A 21,072-nucleotide genomic window follows, 5' to 3' on the forward strand; every position below is an offset into this window, starting at 1 on the left:
AAATACAAATCAAAATAAAATATTAATAAAATTGGGGTGCAACACGAGGACTTCCCAGGAGGTCACCCATCCTAATACTACTCTCGCCCAAGCACGCTTAACTTCGGAGTTCTGATGGGATCCGGTGCATTAGTGCTGGTATGATCGCACCCGTTTAATTCATGCTCGCTTAGATCTTTATGCACTATCTTGCTCCCCTCCATTAATTGTTTTAGACTTGAAAAAAACTGTGTATGCAGCCTTCCTCCCTTGGTAACCGTGCACAAGCTCTTACGTGAGCAGAGTGTTTGCTTTTTAGATCTGCCGCACCCCCGGATAGATGCAATACTATCGCGGGGCCCACAATGCACGACGAATGCCAAAAGCCCGGTTTTTTCACGGTTCCCATTCAGTAATGACAATCGTGCCGCAAATGGTCCGAGTATCCGGCGCGTTGTTTGCGTTTGTCTCGCCGAAACGACAAATGGAATTTGCAAATACGATATCGAAATAAAATATTAATAAAATTGGGGTGCAACACGAGGACTTCCCAGGAGGTCACCCATCCTAGGACTACTCCCGCCCATGCACACTTAACTTCGGAGTTCTGATGGGATCCGGTGCATTAGTGCTGGTATGATCGCACCCGTTTAATTCATGCTCGCTTAGATCTTTATGCACTATCTTGCTCCCCTCCATTAATTGTTTTAGATTTGAAAAAACTGTGTATGCAGCCTTCCTCCCTTGGTAACCGTGCACAAGCTCCTACGTGAGCAGAGTGTTTGCATTTCAGATCTGCCGCACCCCCGGATAGATGCAATACTATCGCGGGGCCCACAATGCATGACGAATGCCGAAAGCCCGGTTCTTGCATCGTTGCCATTCAGTAATGACGATCGTGCCGCAAATGGTCCGAGTATCCGACGCATTGTTTCCAGTTGTCTCCAGAAACAACAAATGGAATTTGCAAATACAAATCAAAATAAAATATTAATAAAATTGGGGTGCAACACGAGGACTTCCAAGGAGGTCACCCATCCTAGTACTACTCTCGCCCAAGCACGCTTAACTTCGGAGTTCTGATGGGATCCGGTGCATTAGTGCTGGTATGATCGCACCCGTTTAATTCATGCTCGCTTAGATCTTTATGCACTATCTTGCTCCCCTCCATTAATTGTTTTAGATTTGAAAAAACTGTGTATGCAGCCTTCCTCCCTTGGTAACCGTGCACAAGCTCCTACGTGAGCAGAGTGTTTGTATTTCAGATCTGCCGCACCCCCGGATAGATGCAATACTATCGCGGGGCCCACAATGCATGACGAATGCCGAAAGCCCGGTTCTTGCATCGTTGCCATTCAGTAATGACGATCGTGCCGCAAATGGTCCGAGTATCCGACGCATTGTTTCCAGTTGTCTCCCAGAAACAACAAATGGAATTTGCAAATACAAATCAAAATAAAATATTAATAAAATTGGGGTGCAACACGAGGACTTCCCAGGAGGTCACCCATCCTAGTACTACTCTCGCCCAAGCACGCTTAACTTCGGAGTTCTTATGGGATCCGGTGCATTAGTGCTGGTTTGATCGCACCCGTTTAATTCATGCTCGCTTAGATCTTTATGCACTATCTTGCTCCCCTCCATTAATTGTTTTAGACTTGAAAAAAACTGTGTATGCAGCCTTCCTCCCTTGGTAACCGTGCACAAGCTCTTACGTGAGCAGAGTGTTTGCTTTTTAGATCTGCCGCACCCCCGGATAGATGCAATACTATCGCGGGGCCCACAATGCACGACGAATGCCAAAAGCCTGGTTTTTTCACGGTTCCCATTCAGTAATGACAATCGTGCCGCAAATGGTCCGAGTATCCGGCGCGTTGTTTGCGTTTGTCTCGCCGAAACGACAAATGGAATTTGCAAATACGATATCGAAATAAAATATTAATAAAATTGGGGTGCAACACGAGGACTTCCCAGGAGGTCACCCATCCTAGGACTACTCCCGCCCATGCACACTTAACTTCGGAGTTCTGATGGGATCCGATGCATTAGTGCTAGTATGATCGCACCCGCTTAATTCATGCTCGCTTAGATCTTTATGCACTATCTTGCTCCCCTCCATTAATTGTTTTAGACTTGAAAAAACTGTGTATGCAGCCTTCCTCCCTTGGTAACCGTGCACAAGCTCCTACGTGAGCAGAGTGTTTGCTTTTCAGATCTGCCGCACCCCCGGATAGATGCAATACTATCGCGGGGCCCACAATGCACGACGAATGCCGAAAGTCCGGTTCTTGCATCGTTGCCATTCAGTAATGACGATCGTGCCGCAAATGGTCCGAGTATCCGACGCATTGTTTCCAGTTGTCTCCCAGAAACAACAAATGGAATCACCCATCCTAGTACTACTCTCGCCCAAGCACGCTTAACTTCGGAGTTCTGATGGGATCCGGTGCATTAGTGCTGGTATGATCGCACCCGTTTAATTCATGCTCGCTTAGATCTTTATGCACTATCTTGCCCCCCTCCATTAATTGTTTTAGACTTGAAAAAAACTGCGTATGCAGCCTTCCTCCCTTGGTAACCGTGTACAAGCTCTTACGTGAGCAGAGTGTTTGCTTTTTAGATCTGCCGCACCCCCGGATAGATGCAATACTATCGCGGGGCCCACAATGCACGACGAATGCCAAAAGCCCGGTTTTTTCACGGTTCCCATTCAGTAATGACAATCGTGCCGCAAATGGTCCGAGTATCCGGCGCGTTGTTTGCGTTTGTCTCGCCGAAACGACAAATGGAATTTGCAAATACGATATCGAAATAAAATATTAATAAAATTGGGGTGCAACACGAGGACTTCCCAGGAGGTCACCCATCCTAGGACTACTCCCGCCCATGCACACTTAACTTCGGAGTTCTGATGGGATTCAGTGCATTAGTGCTGGTATGATCGCACCCGTTTAATTCATGCTCGCTTAGATCTTTATGCACTATCTTGCTCCCCTCCATTAATTGTTTTAGATTTGAAAAAACTGTGTATGTAGCCTTCCTCCCTTGGTAACCGTGCACAAGCTCCTACGTGAGCAGAGTGTTTGCATTTCAGATCTGCCGCACCCCCGGATAGATGCAATACTATCGCGGGGCCCACAATGCATGACGAATGCCGAAAGCCCGGTTCTTGCATCGTTGCCATTCAGTAATGACGATCGTGCCGCAAATGGTCCGAGTATCCGACGCATTGTTTCCAGTTGTCTCCCAGAAACAACAAATGGAATTTGCAAATACAAATCAAAATAAAATATTAATAAAATTGGGGTGCAACACGAGGACTTCCCAGGAGGTCACCCATCCTAGTACTACTCTCGCCCAAGCACGCTTAACTTCGGAGTTCTGCTGGGATCCGGTGCATTAGTGCTGGTATGATCGCACCCGTTTAATTCATGCTCGCTTAGATCTTTATGCACTATCTTGCTCCCCTCCATTAATTGTTTTAGACTTGAAAAAACTGTGTATGCAGCCTTCCTCCCTTGGTAACCGTGCACAAGCTCTTACGTGAGCAGAGTGTTTGCTTTTTAGATCTGCCGCACCCCCGGATAGATGCAATACTATCGCGTGGCCCACAATGCATGACGAATGCCGAAAGCCCGGTTCTTGCATCGTTGCCATTCAGTAATGACGATCGTGCCGCAAATGGTCCGAGTATCCGACGCATTGTTTCCAGTTGTCTCCCAGAAACAACAAATGGAATTTGCAAATACAAATCAAAATAAAATATTAATAAAATTGGGGTGCAACACGAGGACTTCCCAGGAGGTCACCCATCCTAGTACTACTCTCGCCCAAGCACGCTTAACTTCGGAGTTCTGATGGGATCCGGTGCATTAGTGCTGGTATGATCGCACCCGTTTAATTCATGCTCGCTTAGATCTTTATGCACTATCTTGCTCCCCTCCATTAATTGTTTTAGACTTGAAAAAAACTGTGTATGCAGCCTTCCTCCCTTGGTAACCGTGTACAAGCTCTTACGTGAGCAGAGTGTTTGCTTTTTAGATCTGCCGCACCCCCGGATAGATGCAATACTATCGCGGGGCCCACAATGCACGACGAATGCCAAAAGCCCGGTTTTTTCACGGTTCCCATTCAGTAATGACAATCGTGCCGCAAATGGTCCGAGTATCCGGCGCGTTGTTTGCGTTTGTCTCGCCGAAACGACAAATGGAATTTGCAAATACGATATCGAAATAAAATATTAATAAAATTGGGGTGCAACACGAGGACTTCCCAGGAGGTCACCCATCCTAGGACTACTCCCGCCCATGCACACTTAACTTCGGAGTTCTGATGGGATCCGGTGCATTAGTGCTGGTATGATCGCACCCGTTTAATTCATGCTCGCTTAGATCTTTATGCACTATCTTGCTCCCCTCCATTAATTGTTTTAGATTTGAAAAAACTGTGTATGCAGCCTTCCTCCCTTGGTAACCGTGCACAAGCTCCTACGTGAGCAGAGTGTTTGCATTTCAGATCTGCCGCACCCCCGGATAGATGCAATACTATCGCGGGGCCCACAATGCATGACGAATGCCGAAAGCCCGGTTCTTGCATCGTTGCCATTCAGTAATGACGATCGTGCCGCAAATGGTCCGAGGATCCGACGCATTGTTTCCAGTTGTCTCCCAGAAACAACAAATGGAATTGGAAATACAAATCAAAATAAAATATTAATAAAATTGGGGTACAACACGAGGACTTCCCAGGAGGTCACCCATCCTAGTACTACTCTCGCCCAAGCACGCTTAACTTCGGAGTTCTGATGGGATCCAGTGCATTAGTGCTGGTATGATCGCACCTGTTTAATTCATGCTCGCTTAGATCTTTATGCACTATCTTGCTCCCCTCCATTAATTGTTTTAGATTTGAAAAAACTGTGTATGCAGCCTTCCTCCCTTGGTAACCGTGCACAAGTTCCTACGTGAGCAGAGTGTTTGTATTTCAGATCTGCCGCACCCCCGGATAGATGCAATACTATCGCGGGGCCCACAATGCATGACGAATGCCGAAAGCCCGGTTCTTGCATCGTTGCCATTCAGTAATGACGATCGTGCCGCAAATGGTCCGAGTATCCGACGCATTGTTTCCAGTTGTCTCCCAGAAACAACAAATGGAATTTGCAAATACAAATCAAAATAAAATATTAATAAAATTGGGGTGCAACACGAGGACTTCCCAGGAGGTCACCCATCCTAGTACTACTCTCGCCCAAGCACGCTTAACTTCGGAGTTCTGATGGGATCCGGTGCATTAGTGCTGGTATGATCGCATGCGTTTAATTCATGCTCGCTTAGATCTTTATGCACTATCTTGCTCCCCTCCATTAATTGTTTTAGACTTGAAAAAAACTGTGTATGCAGCCTTCCTCCCTTGGTAACCGTGCACAAGCTCTTACGTGAGCAGAGTGTTTGCTTTTCAGATCTGCCGCACCCCCGGATAGATGCAATACTATCGCGGGGCCCACAATGCACGACGAATGCCAAAAGCCCGGTTTTTTCACGGTTCCCATTCAGTAATGACAATCGTGCCGCAAATGGTCCGAGTATCCGGCGCGTTGTTTGCGTTTGTCTCGCCGAAACGACAAATGGAATTTGCAAATACGATATCGAAATAAAATATTAATAAAATTGGGGTGCAACACGAGGACTTCCCAGGAGGTCACCCATCCTAGGACTACTCCCGCCCATGCACACTTAACTTCGGAGTTCTGATGGGATCCGATGCATTAGTGCTAGTATGATCGCACCCGCTTAATTCATGCTCGCTTAGATCTTTATGCACTATCTTGCTCCCCTCCATTAATTGTTTTAGACTTGAAAAAACTGTGTATGCAGCCTTCCTCCCTTGGTAACCGTGCACAAGCTCCTACGTGAGCAGAGTGTTTGCTTTTCAGATCTGCCGCACCCCCGGATAGATGCAATACTATCGCGGGGCCCACAATGCACGACGAATGCCGAAAGTCCGGTTCTTGCATCGTTGCCATTCAGTAATGACGATCGTGCCGCAAATGGTCCGAGTATCCGACGCATTGTTTCCAGTTGTCTCCCAGAAACAACAAATGGAATCACCCATCCAAGTACTACTCTCGCCCAAGCACGCTTAACTTCGGAGTTTTGATGGGATCCGGTGCATTAGTGCTGGTATGATCGCACCCGTTTAATTCATGCTCGCTTAGATCTTTATGCACTATCTTGCTCCCCTCCATTAATTGTTTTAGACTTGAAAAAAACTGTGTTTGCAGCCTTCCTCCCTTGGTAACCGTGTACAAGCTCTTACGTGAGCAGAGTGTTTGCTTTTTAGATCTGCCGCACCCCCGGATAGATGCAATACTATCGCGGGGCCCACAATGCACGACGAATGCCAAAAGCCCGGTTTTTTCACGGTTCCCATTCAGTAATGACAATCGTGCCGCAAATGGTCCGAGTATCCGGCGCGTTGTTTGCGTTTGTCTCGCCGAAACGACAAATGGAATTTGCAAATACGATATCAAAATAAAATATTAATAAAATTGGGGTGCAACACGAGGACTTCCCAGGAGGTCACCCATCCTAGGACTACTCCCGCCCATGCACACTTAACTTCGGAGTTCTGATGGGATCCGGTGCATTAGTGCTGGTATGATCGCACCCGTTTAATTCATGCTCGCTTAGATCTTTATGCACTATCTTGCTCCCCTCCATTAATTGTTTTAGATTTGAAAAAACTGTGTATGCAGCCTTCCTCCCTTGGTAACCGTGCACAAGCTCCTACGTGAGCAGAGTGTTTGCATTTCAGATCTGCCGCACCCCCGGATAGATGCAATACTATCGCGGGGCCCACAATGCATGACGAATGCCGAAAGCCCGGTTCTTGCATCGTTGCCATTCAGTAATGACGATCGTGCCGCAAATGGTCCGAGTATCCGACGCATTGTTTCCAGTTGTCTCCCAGAAACAACAAATGGAATTTGCAAATACAAATCAAAATAAAATATTAATAAAATTGGGGTGCAACACGAGGACTTCCCAGGAGGTCACCCATCCTAGTACTACTCTCGCCCAAGCACGCTTAACTTCGGAGTTCTGCTGGGATCCGGTGCATTAGTGCTGGTATGATCGCACCCGTTTAATTCATGCTCGCTTAGATCTTTATGCACTATCTTGCTCCCCTCCATTAATTGTTTTAGACTTGAAAAAACTGTGTATGCAGCCTTCCTCCCTTGGTAACCGTGCACAAGCTCTTACGTGAGCAGAGTGTTTGCTTTTTAGATCTGCCGCACCCCCGGATAGATGCAATACTATCGCGTGGCCCACAATGCATGACGAATGCCGAAAGCCCGGTTCTTGCATCGTTGCCATTCAGTAATGACGATCGTGCCGCAAATGGTCCGAGTATCCGACGCATTGTTTCCAGTTGTCTCCCAGAAACAACAAATGGAATTTGCAAATACAAATCAAAATAAAATATTAATAAAATTGGGGTGCAACACGAGGACTTCCCAGGAGGTCACCCATCCTAGTACTACTCTCGCCCAAGCACGCTTAACTTCGGAGTTCTGATGGGATCCGGTGCATTAGTGCTGGTATGATCGCACCCGTTTAATTCATGCTCGCTTAGATCTTTATGCACTATCTTGCTCCCCTCCATTAATTGTTTTAGACTTGAAAAAAACTGTGTATGCAGCCTTCCTCCCTTGGTAACCGTGTACAAGCTCTTACGTGAGCAGAGTGTTTGCTTTTTAGATCTGCCGCACCCCCGGATAGATGCAATACTATCGCGGGGCCCACAATGCACGACGAATGCCAAAAGCCTGGTTTTTTCACGGTTCCCATTCAGTAATGACAATCGTGCCGCAAATGGTCCGAGTATCCGGCGCGTTGTTTGCGTTTGTCTCGCCGAAACGACTAATGGAATTTGCAAATACGATATCGAAATAAAATATTAATAAAATTGGGTTGCAACACGAGGACTTCCCAGGAGGTCACCCATCCTAGGACTACTCCCGCCCATGCACACTTAACTTCGGAGTTCTGATGGGATCCGATGCATTAGTGCTAGTATGATCGCACCCGCTTAATTCATGCTCGCTTAGATCTTTATGCACTATCTTGCTCCCCTCCATTAATTGTTTTAGACTTGAAAAAACTGTGTATGCAGCCTTCCTCCCTTGGTAACCGTGCACAAGCTCCTACGTGAGCAGAGTGTTTGCTTTTCAGATCTGCCGCACCCCCGGATAGATGCAATACTATCGCGGGGCCCACAATGCACGACGAATGCCAAAAGCCCGGTTTTTGCACGGTTCCCATTCAGTAATGACGATCGTGCCGCAAATGGTCCGAGTATCCGGCGCGTTGTTTGAGTTTGTCTCGCCGAAACGACAAATGGAATTTGCAAATACGATATCGAAATAAAATATTAATAAAATTAGGGTGAAACACAAGGACTTCCGAGGAGGTCACCCATCCTAATACTACTCTCGCCCAAGCACACTTAACTTCGGAGTTCTGATGAGATCCGGTGCATTAGTGCTGGTATGATAGCACCCGTTTAATTCATGCTCGCTTAGATCTTTATGACCTATCTTGCTCCCTTCCATTAATTGTTTTAGATTTGAAAAAAATGTGTATGCAGCCTCTTTCCCTTGGTAACCGTGCACAAGCTCCTACGTGAGCGGAGTGTTTGCTTTTCAGATCTGCCGCACCTCCGGATAGATGCAATAGTATCGCGGGGCCCACAATGCATGACGAATGCCGAAAGCCCGGTTCTTGCATCGTGGCCATTCAGTAATGACGATCGTGCCGCAAATGGTCCGAGTATCCGACGCATTGTTTCCAGTATCTCCCAGAAACAACAAATGGAATTTGCAAATACAAATCAAAATAAAATATTAATAAAATTGGGGTGCAACACGAGGACTTCCCAGGAGGTCACCCATCCTAGTACTACTCTCGCCCAAGCACGCTTAACTTCAGAGTTCTGATGGGATCCGGTGCATTAGTGCTGGTATGATCGCACCCGTTTAATTCATGCTCGCTTAGATCTTTATGCACTATCTTGCTCCCCTCCATTAATTGTTTTAGACTTGAAAAAACTGTGTATGCAGCCTTCCTCCCTTGGTAACCGTGCACAAGCTCTTACGTGAGCAGAGTGTTTGCTATTTAGATCTGCCGCACCCCCGGATAGATGCAATACTATCGCGGGGCCCACAATGCACGACGAATGCCAAAAGCCCGGTTTTTGCACGGTTCTCATTCAGTAATGACGATTGTGCCGCAAATGGTCCGAGTATCCGGCGCGTTGTTTGCGTTTGTCTCGCCGAAACGACAAATGGAATTTGCAAATACGATATCGAAATAAAATATTAATAAAATTGGGGTGCAACTCGAGGACTTCCCAGGAGGTCACCCATCCTAGGACTACTCCCGCCCATGCACACTTAACTTCGGAGTTCTGATGGGATCCGGTGCATTAGTGCTGGTATGATCGCACCCGTTTAATTCATGCTCGCTTAGATCTTTATGCACTCTCTTGCTCCCCTCCATTCATTGTTTTAGATTTGAAAAAACTGTGTATGCAGCCTTCCTCCCTTGGTAACCGTGCACAAGCTCCTACGTGAGCAGAGTGTTTGCATTTCAGATCTGCCGCACCCCCGGATAGATGCAATACTATCGCGGGGCCCACAATGCATGACGAATGCCGAAAGCCCGGTTCTTGCATCGTTGCCATTCAGTAATGACGATCGTGCCGCAAATGGTCCGAGTATCCGACGCATTGTTTCCAGTTGTCTCCCAGAAACAACAAATGGAATTTGCAAATACAAATCAAAATAAAATATTAATAAAATTGGGGTACAACACGAGGACTTCCCAGGAGGTCACCCATCCTAGTACTACTCTCGCCCAAGCACGCTTAACTTCGGAGTTCTGATGGGATCCGGTGCATTAGTGCTGGTATGATCGCACCCGTTTATTTCATGCTCGCTTAGATCTTTATGCACTATCTTGCTCCCCTCCATTAATTGTTTTAGATTTGAAAAAACTATGTATGCAGCCTTCCTCCCTTGGTAACCGTGCACAAGTTCCTACGTGAGTAGAGTGTTTGTATTTCAGATCTGCCGCACCCCCGGATAGATGCAATACTATCGCGGGGCCCACAATGCATGACGAATGCCGAAAGCCCGGTTCTTGCATCGTTGCCATTCAGTAATGACGATCGTGCCGCAAATGGTCCGAGTATCCGACGCATTGTTTCCAGTTGTCTCCCAGAAACAACAAATGGAATTTGCAAATACAAATCAAAATAAAATATTAATAAAATTGGGGTGCAACACGAGGACTTCCCAGGAGGTCACCCATCCTAGTACTACTCTCGCCCAAGCACGCTTAATTTCGGAGTTCTGATGGGATCCGGTGCATTAGTGCTGGTATGATCGCATGCGTTTAATTCATGCTCGCTTAGATCTTTATGCACTATCTTGCTCCCCTCCATTAATTGTTTTAGACTTAAAAAAAACTGTGTATGCAGCCTTCCTCCCTTGGTAACCGTGCACAAGCTCTTACGTGAGCAGAGTGTTTGCTTTTCAGATCTGCCGCACCCCCGGATAGATGCAATACTATCGCGGGGCCCACAATGCACGACGAATGCCAAAAGCCCGGTTTTTTCACGGTTCCCATTCAGTAATGACAATCGTGCCGCAAATGGTCCGAGTATCCGGCGCGTTGTTTGCGTTTGTCTCGCCGAAACGACAAATGGAATTTGCAAATACGATATCGAAATAAAATATTAATAAAATTGGGGTGCAACACGAGGACTTCACAGGAGGTCACCCATCCTAGGACTACTCCCGCCCATGCACACTTAACTTCGGAGTTCTGATGGGATCCGGTGCATTAGTGCTGGTATGATCGCACCCGTTTAATTCATGCTCGCTTAGATCTTTATGCACTATCTTGCTCCCCTCCATTAATTGTTTTAGATTTGAAAAAACTGTGTAAGCAGCCTTCCTCCCTTGGTAACCGTGCACAAGCTCCTACGTGAGCAGAGTGATTGCATTTCAGATCTGCCGCACCCCCGGATAGATGCAATACTATCGCGGGGCCCACAATGCATGACGAATGCCGAAAGCCCGGTTCTTGCATCGTTGCCATTCAGTAATGACGATCGTGCCGCAAATGGTCCGAGTATCCGACGCATTGTTTCCAGTTGTCTCCCAGAAATAACAAATGGAATTTGCAAATACAAATCAAAATAAAATATTAATAAAATTGGGGTGCAACACGAGGACTTCCAAGGAGGTCACCCATCCTAGTACTACTCTCGCCCAAGCACGCTTAACTTCGGAGTTCTGATGGGATCCGGTGCATTAGTGCTGGTATGATCGCACCCGTTTAATTCATGCTCGCTTAGATCTTTATGCACTATCTTGCTCCCCTCCATTAATTGTTTTAGATTTGAAAAAACTGTGTTTGCAGCCTTCCTCCCTTGGTAACCGTGCACAAGCTCCTACGTGAGCAGAGTGTTTGTATTTCAGATCAGCCGCACCCCCGGATAGATGCAATACTATCGCGGGGCCCACAATGCATGACGAATGCCGAAAGCCCGGTTCTTGCATCGTTGCCATTCAGTAATGACGATCGTGCCGCAAATGGTCCGAGTATCCGACGCATTGTTTCCAGTTGTCTCCCAGAAACAACAAATGGAATTTGCAAATACAAATCAAAATAAAATATTAATAAAATTGGGGTGCAACACGAGGACTTCCCAGGAGGTCACCCATCCTAGTACTACTCTCGCCCAAGCACGCTTAACTTCGGAGTTCTTATGGGATCCGATGCATTAGTGCTGGTATGATCGCACCCGTTTAATTCATGCTCGCTTAGATCTTTATGCACTATCTTGCTCCCCTCCATTAATTGTTTTAGACTTGAAAAAAACTGTGTATGCAGCCTTCCTCCCTTGGTAACCGTGCACAAGCTCTTACGTGAGCAGAGTGTTTGCTTTTTAGATCTGCCGCACCCCCGGATAGATGCAATACTATCGCGGGGCCCACAATGCACGACGAATGCCAAAAGCCTGGTTTTTTCACGGTTCCCATTCAGTAAGACAATCGTGCCGCAAATGGTCCGAGTATCCGGCGCGTTGTTTGCGTTTGTCTCGCCGAAACGACTAATGGAATTTGCAAATACGATATCGAAATAAAATATTAATAAAATTGGGGTGCAACACGAGGACTTCCCAGGAGGTCACCCATCCTAGGACTACTCCCGCCCATGCACACTTAACTTCGGAGTTCTGATGGGATCCGATGCATTAGTGCTAGTATGATCGCACCCGCTTAATTCATGCTCGCTTAGATCTTTATGCACTATCTTGCTCCCCTCCATTAATTGTTTTAGACTTGAAAAAACTGTGTATGCAGCCTTCCTCCCTTGGTAACCGTGCACAAGCTCCTACGTGAGCAGAGTGTTTGCTTTTCAGATCTGCCGCACCCCCGGATAGATGCAATACTATCGCGGGGCCCACAATGCACGACGAATGCCAAAAGCCCGGTTTTTGCACGGTTCCCATTCAGTAATGACGATCGTGCCGCAAATGGTCCGAGTATCCGGCGCGTTGTTTGAGTTTGTCTCGCCGAAACGACAAATGGAATTTGCAAATACGATATCGAAATAAAATATTAATAAAATTAGGGTGAAACACAAGGACTTCCGAGGAGGTCACCCATCCTAATACTACTCTCGCCCAAGCACACTTAACTTCGGAGTTCTGATGAGATCCGGTGCATTAGTGCTGGTATGATAGCACCCGTTTAATTCATGCTCGCTTAGATCTTTATGACCTATCTTGCTCCCTTCCATTAATTGTTTTAGATTTGAAAAAAATGTGTATGCAGCCTCTTTCCCTTGGTAACCGTGCACAAGCTCCTACGTGAGCGGAGTGTTTGCTTTTCAGATCTGCCGCACCTCCGGATAGATGCAATAGTATCGCGGGGCCCACAATGCATGACGAATGCCGAAAGCCCGGTTCTTGCATCGTGGCCATTCAGTAATGACGATCGTGCCGCAAATGGTCCGAGTATCCGACGCATTGTTTCCAGTATCTCCCAGAAACAACAAATGGAATTTGCAAATACAAATCAAAATAAAATATTAATAAAATTGGGGTGCAACACGAGGACTTCCCAGGAGGTCACCCATCCTAGTACTACTCTCGCCCAAGCACGCTTAACTTCAGAGTTCTGATGGGATCCGGTGCATTAGTGCTGGTATGATCGCACCCGTTTAATTCATGCTCGCTTAGATCTTTATGCACTATCTTGCTCCCCTCCATTAATTGTTTTAGACTTGAAAAAACTGTGTATGCAGCCTTCCTCCCTTGGTAACCGTGCACAAGCTCTTACGTGAGCAGAGTGTTTGCTTTTTAGATCTGCCGCACCCCCGGATAGATGCAATACTATCGCGGGGCCCACAATGCACGACGAATGCCAAAAGCCCGGTTTTTGCACGGTTCTCATTCAGTAATGACGATTGTGCCGCAAATGGTCCGAGTATCCGGCGCGTTGTTTGCGTTTGTCTCGCCGAAACGACAAATGGAATTTGCAAATACGATATCGAAATAAAATATTAATAAAATTGGGGTGCAACACGAGGACTTCCCAGGAGGTCACCCATCCTAGGACTACTCCCGCCCATGCACACTTAACTTCGGAGTTCTGATGGGATCCGGTGCATTAGTGCTGGTATGATCGCACCCGTTTAATTCATGCTCGCTTAGATCTTTATGCACTATCTTGCTCCCCTCCATTCATTGTTTTAGATTTGAAAAAACTGTGTATGCAGCCTTCCTCCCTTGGTAACCGTGCACAAGCTCCTACGTGAGCAGAGTGTTTGCATTTCAGATCTGCCGCACCCCCGGATAGATGCAATACTATCGCGGGGCCCACAATGCATGACGAATGCCGAAAGCCCGGTTCTTGCATCGTTGCCATTCAGTAATGACGATCGTGCCGCAAATGGTCCGAGTATCCGACGCATTGTTTCCAGTTGTCTCCCAGAAACAACAAATGGAATTTGCAAATACAAATCAAAATAAAATATTAATAAAATTGGGGTACAACACGAGGACTTCCCAGGAGGTCACCCATCCTAGTACTACTCTCGCCCAAGCACGCTTAACTTCGGAGTTCTGATGGGATCCGGTGCATTAGTGCTGGTATGATCGCACCCGTTTATTTCATGCTCGCTTAGATCTTTATGCACTATCTTGCTCCCCTCCATTAATTGTTTTAGATTTGAAAAAACTATGTATGCAGCCTTCCTCCCTTGGTAACCGTGCACAAGTTCCTACGTGAGTAGAGTGTTTGTATTTCAGATCTGCCGCACCCCCGGATAGATGCAATACTATCGCGGGGCCCACAATGCATGACGAATGCCGAAAGCCCGGTTCTTGCATCGTTGCCATTCAGTAATGACGATCGTGCCGCAAATGGTCCGAGTATCCGACGCATTGTTTCCAGTTGTCTCCCAGAAACAACAAATGGAATTTGCAAATACAAATCAAAATAAAATATTAATAAAATTGGGGTGCAACACGAGGACTTCCCAGGAGGTCACCCATCCTAGTACTACTCTCGCCCAAGCACGCTTAACTTCGGAGTTCTGATGGGATCCGGTGCATTAGTGCTGGTATGATCGCACCCGTTTAATTCATGCTCGCTTAGATCTTTATGCACTATCTTGCTCCCCTCCATTAATTGTTTAAGACTTGAAAAAAACTGTGTATGCAGCCTTCCTCCCTTGGTAACCGTGCACAAGCTCTTACGTGAGCAGAGTTTTGCTTTTTAGATCTGCCGCACCCCCGGATAGATGCAATACTATCGCGGGGCCCACAATGCACGACGAATGCCAAAAGCCCGGTTTTTTCACGGTTCCCATTCAGTAATGACAATCGTGCCGCAAATGGTCCGAGTATCCGGCGCGTTGTTTGCGTTTGTCTCGCCGAAACGACAAATGGAATTTGCAAATACGATATCGAAATAAAATATTAATAAAATTGGGGTGCAACACGAGGACTTCCCAGGAGGTCACCCATCCAAGGACAACTCCCGCCCATGCACACTTAACTTCGGAGTTCTGATGGGATCCGGTGCATTAGTGTTGGTATGATCGCACCCGTTTAATTCATGCTCGCTTAGATCTTTATGCACTATCTTGCTCCCCTCCATTAATTGTTTTAGATTTGAAAAAACTGTGTATGCAGCCTTCCTCCCTTGGTAACCGTGCACAAGCTCCTACGTGAGCAGAGTGTTTGCATTTCAGATCTGCCGCACCCCCGGATAGATGCAATACTATCGCGGGGCCCACAATGCATGACGAATGCCGAAAGCCCGGTTCTTGCATCGTTGCCATTCAGTAATGACGATCGTGCCGCAAATGGTCCGAGTATCCGACGCATTGTTTCCAGTTGTCTCCCAGAAACAACAAATGGAATTTGCAAATACAAATCAAAATAAAATATTAATAAAATTGGGGTGCAACACGAGGACTTCCAAGGAGGTCACCCATCCTAGTACTACTCTCGCCCAAGTACGCTTAACTTCGGAGTTCTGATGGGATCCGGTGCATTAGTGCTGGTATGATCGCACCCGTTTAATTCATGCTCGCTTAGATCTTTATGCACTATCTTGCTCCCCTCCATTAATTGTTTTAGATTTGAAAAAACTGTGTATGCAGCCTTCCTCCCTTGGTAACCGTGCACAAGCTCCTACGTGAGCAGAGTGTTTGTATTTCAGATCTGCCGCACCCCCGGATAGATGCAATACTATCGCGGGGCCCACAATGCATGACGAATGCCGAAAGCCCGGTTCTTGCATCGTTGCCATTCAGTAATGACGATCGTGCCGCAAATGGTCCGAGTATCCGACGCATTGTTTCCAGTTGTCTCCCAGAAACAACAAATGGAATTTGCAAATACAAATCAAAATAAAATATTAATAAAATTGGGGTGCAACACGAGGACTTCCCAGGAGGTCACCCATCCTAGAACTACTCTCGCCCAAGCACGCTTAACTTCGGAGTTCTTATGGGATCTGGTGCATTAGTGCTGGTATGATCGCACGCGTTTAATTCATGCTCGCTTAGATCTTTATGCACTATCTTGCTCCCCTCCATTAATTGTTTTAGACTTGAAAAAAACTGTGTATGCAGCCTTCCTCCCTTGGTAACCGTGCACAAGCTCTTACGTGAGCAGAGTGTTTGCTTTTTAGATCTGCCGCACCCCCGGATAGATGCAATACTATCGCGGGGCCCACAATGCACGACGAATGCCAAAAGCCTGGTTTTTTCACGGTTCCCATTCAGTAATGACAATCGTGCCGCAAATGGTCCGAGTATCCGGCGCGTTGTTTGCGTTTGTCTCGCCGAAACGACAAATGGAATTTGCAAATACGATATCGAAATAAAATATTAATAAAATTGGGGTGCAACACGAGGACTTCCAAGGAGGTCACCCATCCTAGGACTACTCCCGCCCATGCACACTTAACTTCGGAGTTCTGATGGGATCTGGTGCATTAGTGCTGGTATGATCGCACCCGTTTAATTCATGCTCGCTTAGATCTTTATGCACTATCTTGCTCCCCTCCATTAATTGTTTTAGATTTGAAAAAACTGTGTATGCAGCCTTCCTCCCTTGGTAACCGTGCACAAGCTCCTACGTGAGCAGAGTGTTTGCATTTCAGATCTGCCGCACCCCCGGATAGATGCAATACTATCGCGGGGCCCACAATGCATGACGAATGCCGAAAGCCCGGTTCTTGCATCGTTGCCATTCAGTAATGACGATCGTGCCGCAAATGGTCCGAGTATCCGACGCATTGTTTCCAGTTGTCTCCCAGAAACAACAAATGGAATTTGCAAATACAAATCAAAATAAAATATTAATAAAATTGGGGTGCAACACGAGGACTTCCCAGGAGGTCACCCATCCTAGTACTACTCTCGCCCAAGCACGCTTAACTTCGGAGTTCTGATGGGATCCGGTGCATTAGTGCTGGTATGATCGCACCCGTTTAATTCATGCTCGCTTAGATCTTTATGCACTATCCTGCTCCCCTCCATTAATTGTTTTAGACTTGAAAAAAACTGTGTATGCAGCCTTCCTCCCTTGGTAACCGTGCACAAGCTCTTACGTGAGCAGAGTGTTTGCTTTTTAGATCTGCCGCACCCCCGGATAGATGCAATACTATCGCGGGGCCCACAATGCACGACGAATGCCAAAAGCCCGGTTTTTTCACGGTTCCCATTCAGTAATGACAATCGTGCCGCAAATGGTCCGAGTATCCGGCGCGTTGTTTGCGTTTGTCTCGCCGAAACGACAAATGGAATTTGCAAATACGATATCGAAATAAAATATTAATAAAATTGGGGTGCAACACGAGGACTTCCCAGGAGGTCACCCATCCTAGGACTACTCCCGCCCATGCACACTTAACTTCGGAGTTCTGATGAGATCCGGTGCATTAGTGCTGGTATGATCGCACCCGTTTAATTCATGCTCGCTTAGATCTTTATGCACTATCTTGCTCCCCTCCATTAATTGTTTTAGATTTGAAAAAACTGTGTATGCAGCCTTCCTCCCTTGGTAACCGTGCACAAGCTCCTACGTGAGCAGAGTGTTTGCATTTCAGATCTGCCGCACCCCCGGATAGATGCAATACTATCGCGGGGCCCACAATGCATGACGAATGCCGAAAGCCCGGTTCTTGCATCGTTGCCATTCAGTAATGACGATCGTGCCGCAAATGGTCCGAGTATCCGACGCATTGTTTCCAGTTGTCTCCCAGAAACAACAAATGGAATTTGCAAATACAAATCAAAATAAAATATTAATAAAATTGGGGTGCAACACGAGGACTTCCAAGGAGGTCACCCATCCTAGTACTACTCTCGCCCAAGCACGCTTAACTTCGGAGTTCTGATGGGATCCGGTGCATTAGTGCTGGTATGATCGCACCCGTTTAATTCATGCTCGCTTAGATCTTTATGCACTATCTTGCTCCCCACCATTAATTGTTTTAGATTTGAAAAAACTGTGTATGCAGCCTTCCTCCCTTGGTAACCGTGCACAAGCTCCTACGTGAGCAGAGTGTTTGTATTTCAGATCTGCCGCACCCCCGGATAGATGCAATACTATCGCGGGGCCCACAATGCATGACGAATGCCGAAAGCCCGGTTCTTGCATCGTTGCCATTCAGTAATGACGATCGTGCCGCAAATGGTCCGAGTATCCGACGCATTGTTTCCAGTTGTCTCCCAGAAACAACAAATGGAATTTGCAAATACAAATCAAAATAAAATATTAATAAAATTGGGGTGCAACACGAGGACTTCCCAGGAGGTCACCCATCCTAGTACTACTCTCGCCCAAGCACGCTTAACTTCGGAGTTCTTATGGGATCCGGTGCATTAGTGCTGGTATGATCGCACCCGTTTAATTCATGCTCGCTTAGATCTTTATGCACTATCCTGCTCCCCTCCATTAATTGTTTTAGACTTGAAAAAAACTGTGTATGCAGCCTTCCTCCCTTGGTAACCGTGCACAAGCTCTTACGTGAGCAGAGTGTTTGCTTTTTAGATCTGCCGCACCCCCGGATAGATGCAATACTATCGCGGGGCCCACAATGCACGACGAATGCCAAAAGCCCGGTTTTTTCACGGTTCCCATTCAGTAATGACAATCGTGCAGCAAATGGTCCGAGTATCCGGCGCGTTGTTTGCGTTTGTCTCGCCGAAACGACAAATGGAATTTGCAAATACGATATCGAAATAAAATATTAATAAAATTGGGGTGCAACACGAGGACTTCCCAGGAGGTCACCCATCCTAGGACTACTCCCGCCCATGCACACTTAACTTCGGAGTTCTGATGAGATCCGGTGCATTAGTGCTGGTATGATCGCACCCGTTTAATTCATGCTCGCTTAGATCTTTATGCACTATCTTGCTCCCCTCCATTAATTGTTTTAGATTTGAAAAAACTGTGTATGCAGCCTTCCTCCCTTGGTAACCGTGCACAAGCTCCTACGTGAGCAGAGTGTTTGCATTTCAGATCTGCCGCACCCCCGGATAGATGCAATACTATCGCGGGGCCCACAATGCATGACGAATGCCGAAAGCCCGGTTCTTGCATCGTTGCCATTCAGTAATGACGATCGTGCCGCAAATGGTCCGAGTATCCGACGCATTGTTTCCAGTTGTCTCCCAGAAACAACAAATGGAATTTGCAAATACAAATCAAAATAAAATATTAATAAAATTGGGGTGCAACACGAGGACTTCCAAGGAGGTCACCCATCCTAGTACTACTCTCGCCCAAGCACGCTTAACTTCGGAGTTCTGATGGGATCCGGTGCATTAGTGCTGGTATGATCGCACCCGTTTAATTCATGCTCGCTTAGATCTTTATGCACTATCTTGCTCCCCTCCATTAATTGTTTTAGATTTGAAAAAACTGTGTATGCAGCCTTCCTCCCTTGGTAACCGTGCACAAGCTCCTACGTGAGCAGAGTGTTTGTATTTCAGATCTGCCGCACCCCCGGATAGATGCAATACTATCGCGGGGCCCACAATGCATGACGAATGCCGAAAGCCCGGTTCTTGCATCGTTGCCATTCAGTAATGACGATCGTGCCGCAAATGGTCCGAGTATCCGACGCATTGTTTCCAGTTGTCTCCCAGAAACAACAAATGGAATTTGCAAATACAAATCAAAATAAAATATTAATAAAATTGGGGTGCAACACGAGGACTTCCCAGGAGGTCACCCATCCTAGTACTACTCTCGCCCAAGCACGCTTAACTTCGGAGTTCTTATGGGATCCGGTGCATTAGTGCTGGTATGATCGCACCCGTTTAATTCATGCTCGCTTAGATCTTTATGCACTATCTTGCTCCCCTCCATTAATTGTTTTAGACTTGAAAAAAACTGTGTATGCAGCCTTCCTCCCTTGGTAACCGTGCACAAGCTCTTACGTGAGCAGAGTGTTTGCTTTTTAGATCTGCCGCACCCCCGGATAGATGCAATACTATCGCGGGGCCCACAATGCACGACGAATGCCAAAAGCCTGGTTTTTTCACGGTTCCCATTCAGTAATGACAATCGTGCCGCAAATGGTCCGAGTATCCGGCGCGTTGTTTGCGTTTGTCTCGCCGAAACGACAAATGGAATTTGCAAATACGATATCGAAATAAAATATTAATAAAATTGGGTTGCAACACGAGGACTTCCCAGGAGGTCACCCATCCTAGGACTAGTCCCGCCCATGCACACTTAACTTCGGAGTTCTGATGGGATCCGATGCATTAGTGCTAGTATGATCGCACCCGGTTAATTCATGCTCGCTTAGATCTTTATGCACTATCTTGCTCCCCTCCATTAATTGTTTTAGACTTGAAAAAACTGTGTATGCAGCCTTCCTCCCTTGGTAACCGTGCACAAGCTCCTACGTGAGCAGAGTGTTTGCTTTTCAGATCTGCCGCACCCCCGGATAGATGCAATACTATCGCGGGGCCCACAATGCACGACGAATGCCAAAAGCCCGGTTTTTGCACAGTTCCCATTCAGTAATGACGATCGTGCCGCAAATGGTCCGAGTATCCGGCGCGTTGTTTGAGTTTGTCTCGCCGAAACGACAAATGGAATTTGCAAATACGATATCGAAATAAAATATTAATAAAATTAGGGTGAAACACAAGGACTTCCGAGGAGGTCACCCATCCTAATACTACTCTCGCCCAAGCACACTTAACTTCGGAGTTCTGATGAGATCCGGTGCATTAGTGCTGGTATGATAGCACCCGTTTAATTCATGCTCGCTTAGATCTTTATGACCTATCTTGCTCCCTTCCATTAATTGTTTTAGATTTGAAAAAAATGTGTATGCAGCCTCTTTCCCTTGGTAACCGTGCACAAGCTCCTACGTGAGCGGAGTGTTTGTTTTTCAGATCTGCCGCACCTCCGGATAGATGCAATAGTATCGCGGGGCCCACAATGCATGACGAATGCCGAAAGCCC

The 21,072-nt window shown here is 46.7% G+C and overlaps 37 non-coding genes and 6 pseudogenes across 37 annotated transcripts; all 43 read right to left on the reverse strand.

Moving 5' to 3' along the window:
- Nucleotides 1–33: 33 nt before the first annotated feature.
- LOC148797379 (5S ribosomal RNA) lies at nt 34–152 on the reverse strand. The gene has a single exon (XR_016071477.1). It is a non-coding gene; the product is annotated as a 5S ribosomal RNA (ribosomal RNA).
- A 356-nt stretch (nt 153–508) lies between these two features.
- On the reverse strand, nt 509–627 carry LOC148797380 (5S ribosomal RNA). The gene has a single exon (XR_016074119.1). It is a non-coding gene; the product is annotated as a 5S ribosomal RNA (ribosomal RNA).
- A 353-nt stretch (nt 628–980) lies between these two features.
- Nucleotides 981–1,099, reverse strand: LOC148797381 (5S ribosomal RNA). The gene has a single exon (XR_016071942.1). It is a non-coding gene; the product is annotated as a 5S ribosomal RNA (ribosomal RNA).
- Nucleotides 1,100–1,453: 354 nt separating this feature from the next.
- Nucleotides 1,454–1,572, reverse strand: LOC148797382 (5S ribosomal RNA). The gene has a single exon (XR_016072856.1). It is a non-coding gene; the product is annotated as a 5S ribosomal RNA (ribosomal RNA).
- Nucleotides 1,573–1,928: 356 nt separating this feature from the next.
- LOC148797383 (5S ribosomal RNA) lies at nt 1,929–2,047 on the reverse strand. The gene has a single exon (XR_016070206.1). It is a non-coding gene; the product is annotated as a 5S ribosomal RNA (ribosomal RNA).
- Nucleotides 2,048–2,809: 762 nt separating this feature from the next.
- LOC148797384 (5S ribosomal RNA) lies at nt 2,810–2,928 on the reverse strand (annotated as a pseudogene).
- A 354-nt stretch (nt 2,929–3,282) lies between these two features.
- On the reverse strand, nt 3,283–3,401 carry LOC148797385 (5S ribosomal RNA). Its single transcript, XR_016072590.1, has one exon. It is a non-coding gene; the product is annotated as a 5S ribosomal RNA (ribosomal RNA).
- A 354-nt stretch (nt 3,402–3,755) lies between these two features.
- On the reverse strand, nt 3,756–3,874 carry LOC148797386 (5S ribosomal RNA). The gene has a single exon (XR_016074443.1). It is a non-coding gene; the product is annotated as a 5S ribosomal RNA (ribosomal RNA).
- A 356-nt stretch (nt 3,875–4,230) lies between these two features.
- Nucleotides 4,231–4,349, reverse strand: LOC148797387 (5S ribosomal RNA). The gene has a single exon (XR_016074121.1). It is a non-coding gene; the product is annotated as a 5S ribosomal RNA (ribosomal RNA).
- Nucleotides 4,350–4,702: 353 nt separating this feature from the next.
- LOC148797388 (5S ribosomal RNA) lies at nt 4,703–4,821 on the reverse strand. Its single transcript, XR_016075465.1, has one exon. It is a non-coding gene; the product is annotated as a 5S ribosomal RNA (ribosomal RNA).
- A 354-nt stretch (nt 4,822–5,175) lies between these two features.
- On the reverse strand, nt 5,176–5,294 carry LOC148797389 (5S ribosomal RNA). Its single transcript, XR_016073723.1, has one exon. It is a non-coding gene; the product is annotated as a 5S ribosomal RNA (ribosomal RNA).
- A 356-nt stretch (nt 5,295–5,650) lies between these two features.
- LOC148797390 (5S ribosomal RNA) lies at nt 5,651–5,769 on the reverse strand. Its single transcript, XR_016070207.1, has one exon. It is a non-coding gene; the product is annotated as a 5S ribosomal RNA (ribosomal RNA).
- A 762-nt stretch (nt 5,770–6,531) lies between these two features.
- On the reverse strand, nt 6,532–6,650 carry LOC148797391 (5S ribosomal RNA). Its single transcript, XR_016074122.1, has one exon. It is a non-coding gene; the product is annotated as a 5S ribosomal RNA (ribosomal RNA).
- Nucleotides 6,651–7,004: 354 nt separating this feature from the next.
- Nucleotides 7,005–7,123, reverse strand: LOC148797392 (5S ribosomal RNA). Its single transcript, XR_016072591.1, has one exon. It is a non-coding gene; the product is annotated as a 5S ribosomal RNA (ribosomal RNA).
- A 354-nt stretch (nt 7,124–7,477) lies between these two features.
- LOC148797393 (5S ribosomal RNA) lies at nt 7,478–7,596 on the reverse strand. The gene has a single exon (XR_016074455.1). It is a non-coding gene; the product is annotated as a 5S ribosomal RNA (ribosomal RNA).
- Nucleotides 7,597–7,952: 356 nt separating this feature from the next.
- On the reverse strand, nt 7,953–8,071 carry LOC148797394 (5S ribosomal RNA; annotated as a pseudogene).
- A 355-nt stretch (nt 8,072–8,426) lies between these two features.
- LOC148797395 (5S ribosomal RNA) lies at nt 8,427–8,545 on the reverse strand (annotated as a pseudogene).
- A 353-nt stretch (nt 8,546–8,898) lies between these two features.
- LOC148797396 (5S ribosomal RNA) lies at nt 8,899–9,017 on the reverse strand. The gene has a single exon (XR_016071418.1). It is a non-coding gene; the product is annotated as a 5S ribosomal RNA (ribosomal RNA).
- A 355-nt stretch (nt 9,018–9,372) lies between these two features.
- On the reverse strand, nt 9,373–9,491 carry LOC148797397 (5S ribosomal RNA). The gene has a single exon (XR_016075786.1). It is a non-coding gene; the product is annotated as a 5S ribosomal RNA (ribosomal RNA).
- Nucleotides 9,492–9,845: 354 nt separating this feature from the next.
- LOC148797398 (5S ribosomal RNA) lies at nt 9,846–9,964 on the reverse strand. Its single transcript, XR_016071693.1, has one exon. It is a non-coding gene; the product is annotated as a 5S ribosomal RNA (ribosomal RNA).
- A 354-nt stretch (nt 9,965–10,318) lies between these two features.
- LOC148797399 (5S ribosomal RNA) lies at nt 10,319–10,437 on the reverse strand. Its single transcript, XR_016069497.1, has one exon. It is a non-coding gene; the product is annotated as a 5S ribosomal RNA (ribosomal RNA).
- Nucleotides 10,438–10,793: 356 nt separating this feature from the next.
- On the reverse strand, nt 10,794–10,912 carry LOC148797400 (5S ribosomal RNA). Its single transcript, XR_016075346.1, has one exon. It is a non-coding gene; the product is annotated as a 5S ribosomal RNA (ribosomal RNA).
- Nucleotides 10,913–11,266: 354 nt separating this feature from the next.
- Nucleotides 11,267–11,385, reverse strand: LOC148797401 (5S ribosomal RNA). Its single transcript, XR_016071943.1, has one exon. It is a non-coding gene; the product is annotated as a 5S ribosomal RNA (ribosomal RNA).
- Nucleotides 11,386–11,739: 354 nt separating this feature from the next.
- Nucleotides 11,740–11,858, reverse strand: LOC148797402 (5S ribosomal RNA). Its single transcript, XR_016073012.1, has one exon. It is a non-coding gene; the product is annotated as a 5S ribosomal RNA (ribosomal RNA).
- Nucleotides 11,859–12,213: 355 nt separating this feature from the next.
- Nucleotides 12,214–12,332, reverse strand: LOC148797403 (5S ribosomal RNA). The gene has a single exon (XR_016070209.1). It is a non-coding gene; the product is annotated as a 5S ribosomal RNA (ribosomal RNA).
- Nucleotides 12,333–12,687: 355 nt separating this feature from the next.
- Nucleotides 12,688–12,806, reverse strand: LOC148797404 (5S ribosomal RNA; annotated as a pseudogene).
- A 353-nt stretch (nt 12,807–13,159) lies between these two features.
- LOC148797405 (5S ribosomal RNA) lies at nt 13,160–13,278 on the reverse strand. The gene has a single exon (XR_016071419.1). It is a non-coding gene; the product is annotated as a 5S ribosomal RNA (ribosomal RNA).
- A 355-nt stretch (nt 13,279–13,633) lies between these two features.
- On the reverse strand, nt 13,634–13,752 carry LOC148797406 (5S ribosomal RNA). The gene has a single exon (XR_016074123.1). It is a non-coding gene; the product is annotated as a 5S ribosomal RNA (ribosomal RNA).
- A 354-nt stretch (nt 13,753–14,106) lies between these two features.
- LOC148797407 (5S ribosomal RNA) lies at nt 14,107–14,225 on the reverse strand. The gene has a single exon (XR_016071694.1). It is a non-coding gene; the product is annotated as a 5S ribosomal RNA (ribosomal RNA).
- Nucleotides 14,226–14,579: 354 nt separating this feature from the next.
- Nucleotides 14,580–14,698, reverse strand: LOC148797408 (5S ribosomal RNA). Its single transcript, XR_016074467.1, has one exon. It is a non-coding gene; the product is annotated as a 5S ribosomal RNA (ribosomal RNA).
- Nucleotides 14,699–15,053: 355 nt separating this feature from the next.
- Nucleotides 15,054–15,172, reverse strand: LOC148797409 (5S ribosomal RNA). Its single transcript, XR_016070392.1, has one exon. It is a non-coding gene; the product is annotated as a 5S ribosomal RNA (ribosomal RNA).
- Nucleotides 15,173–15,526: 354 nt separating this feature from the next.
- Nucleotides 15,527–15,645, reverse strand: LOC148797410 (5S ribosomal RNA). Its single transcript, XR_016074564.1, has one exon. It is a non-coding gene; the product is annotated as a 5S ribosomal RNA (ribosomal RNA).
- Nucleotides 15,646–15,999: 354 nt separating this feature from the next.
- On the reverse strand, nt 16,000–16,118 carry LOC148797411 (5S ribosomal RNA). The gene has a single exon (XR_016070608.1). It is a non-coding gene; the product is annotated as a 5S ribosomal RNA (ribosomal RNA).
- A 356-nt stretch (nt 16,119–16,474) lies between these two features.
- Nucleotides 16,475–16,593, reverse strand: LOC148797412 (5S ribosomal RNA). Its single transcript, XR_016070663.1, has one exon. It is a non-coding gene; the product is annotated as a 5S ribosomal RNA (ribosomal RNA).
- A 354-nt stretch (nt 16,594–16,947) lies between these two features.
- LOC148797413 (5S ribosomal RNA) lies at nt 16,948–17,066 on the reverse strand. Its single transcript, XR_016074479.1, has one exon. It is a non-coding gene; the product is annotated as a 5S ribosomal RNA (ribosomal RNA).
- A 356-nt stretch (nt 17,067–17,422) lies between these two features.
- Nucleotides 17,423–17,541, reverse strand: LOC148797414 (5S ribosomal RNA). The gene has a single exon (XR_016075224.1). It is a non-coding gene; the product is annotated as a 5S ribosomal RNA (ribosomal RNA).
- Nucleotides 17,542–17,895: 354 nt separating this feature from the next.
- LOC148797415 (5S ribosomal RNA) lies at nt 17,896–18,014 on the reverse strand. The gene has a single exon (XR_016071944.1). It is a non-coding gene; the product is annotated as a 5S ribosomal RNA (ribosomal RNA).
- Nucleotides 18,015–18,368: 354 nt separating this feature from the next.
- Nucleotides 18,369–18,487, reverse strand: LOC148797416 (5S ribosomal RNA). Its single transcript, XR_016071273.1, has one exon. It is a non-coding gene; the product is annotated as a 5S ribosomal RNA (ribosomal RNA).
- Nucleotides 18,488–18,843: 356 nt separating this feature from the next.
- LOC148797417 (5S ribosomal RNA) lies at nt 18,844–18,962 on the reverse strand. Its single transcript, XR_016075225.1, has one exon. It is a non-coding gene; the product is annotated as a 5S ribosomal RNA (ribosomal RNA).
- Nucleotides 18,963–19,316: 354 nt separating this feature from the next.
- LOC148797418 (5S ribosomal RNA) lies at nt 19,317–19,435 on the reverse strand. The gene has a single exon (XR_016071945.1). It is a non-coding gene; the product is annotated as a 5S ribosomal RNA (ribosomal RNA).
- Nucleotides 19,436–19,789: 354 nt separating this feature from the next.
- LOC148797419 (5S ribosomal RNA) lies at nt 19,790–19,908 on the reverse strand. The gene has a single exon (XR_016071275.1). It is a non-coding gene; the product is annotated as a 5S ribosomal RNA (ribosomal RNA).
- A 356-nt stretch (nt 19,909–20,264) lies between these two features.
- On the reverse strand, nt 20,265–20,383 carry LOC148797420 (5S ribosomal RNA; annotated as a pseudogene).
- A 355-nt stretch (nt 20,384–20,738) lies between these two features.
- Nucleotides 20,739–20,857, reverse strand: LOC148797421 (5S ribosomal RNA; annotated as a pseudogene).
- Nucleotides 20,858–21,072: the final 215 nt, after the last annotated feature.

The sequence above is a fragment of the Nelumbo nucifera genome, chromosome 4 (assembly GCF_055504915.1).
Source record: "Nelumbo nucifera cultivar China Antique chromosome 4, China Antique-T2T, whole genome shotgun sequence".
Classification (NCBI taxonomy): domain Eukaryota; kingdom Viridiplantae; phylum Streptophyta; class Magnoliopsida; order Proteales; family Nelumbonaceae; genus Nelumbo; species Nelumbo nucifera.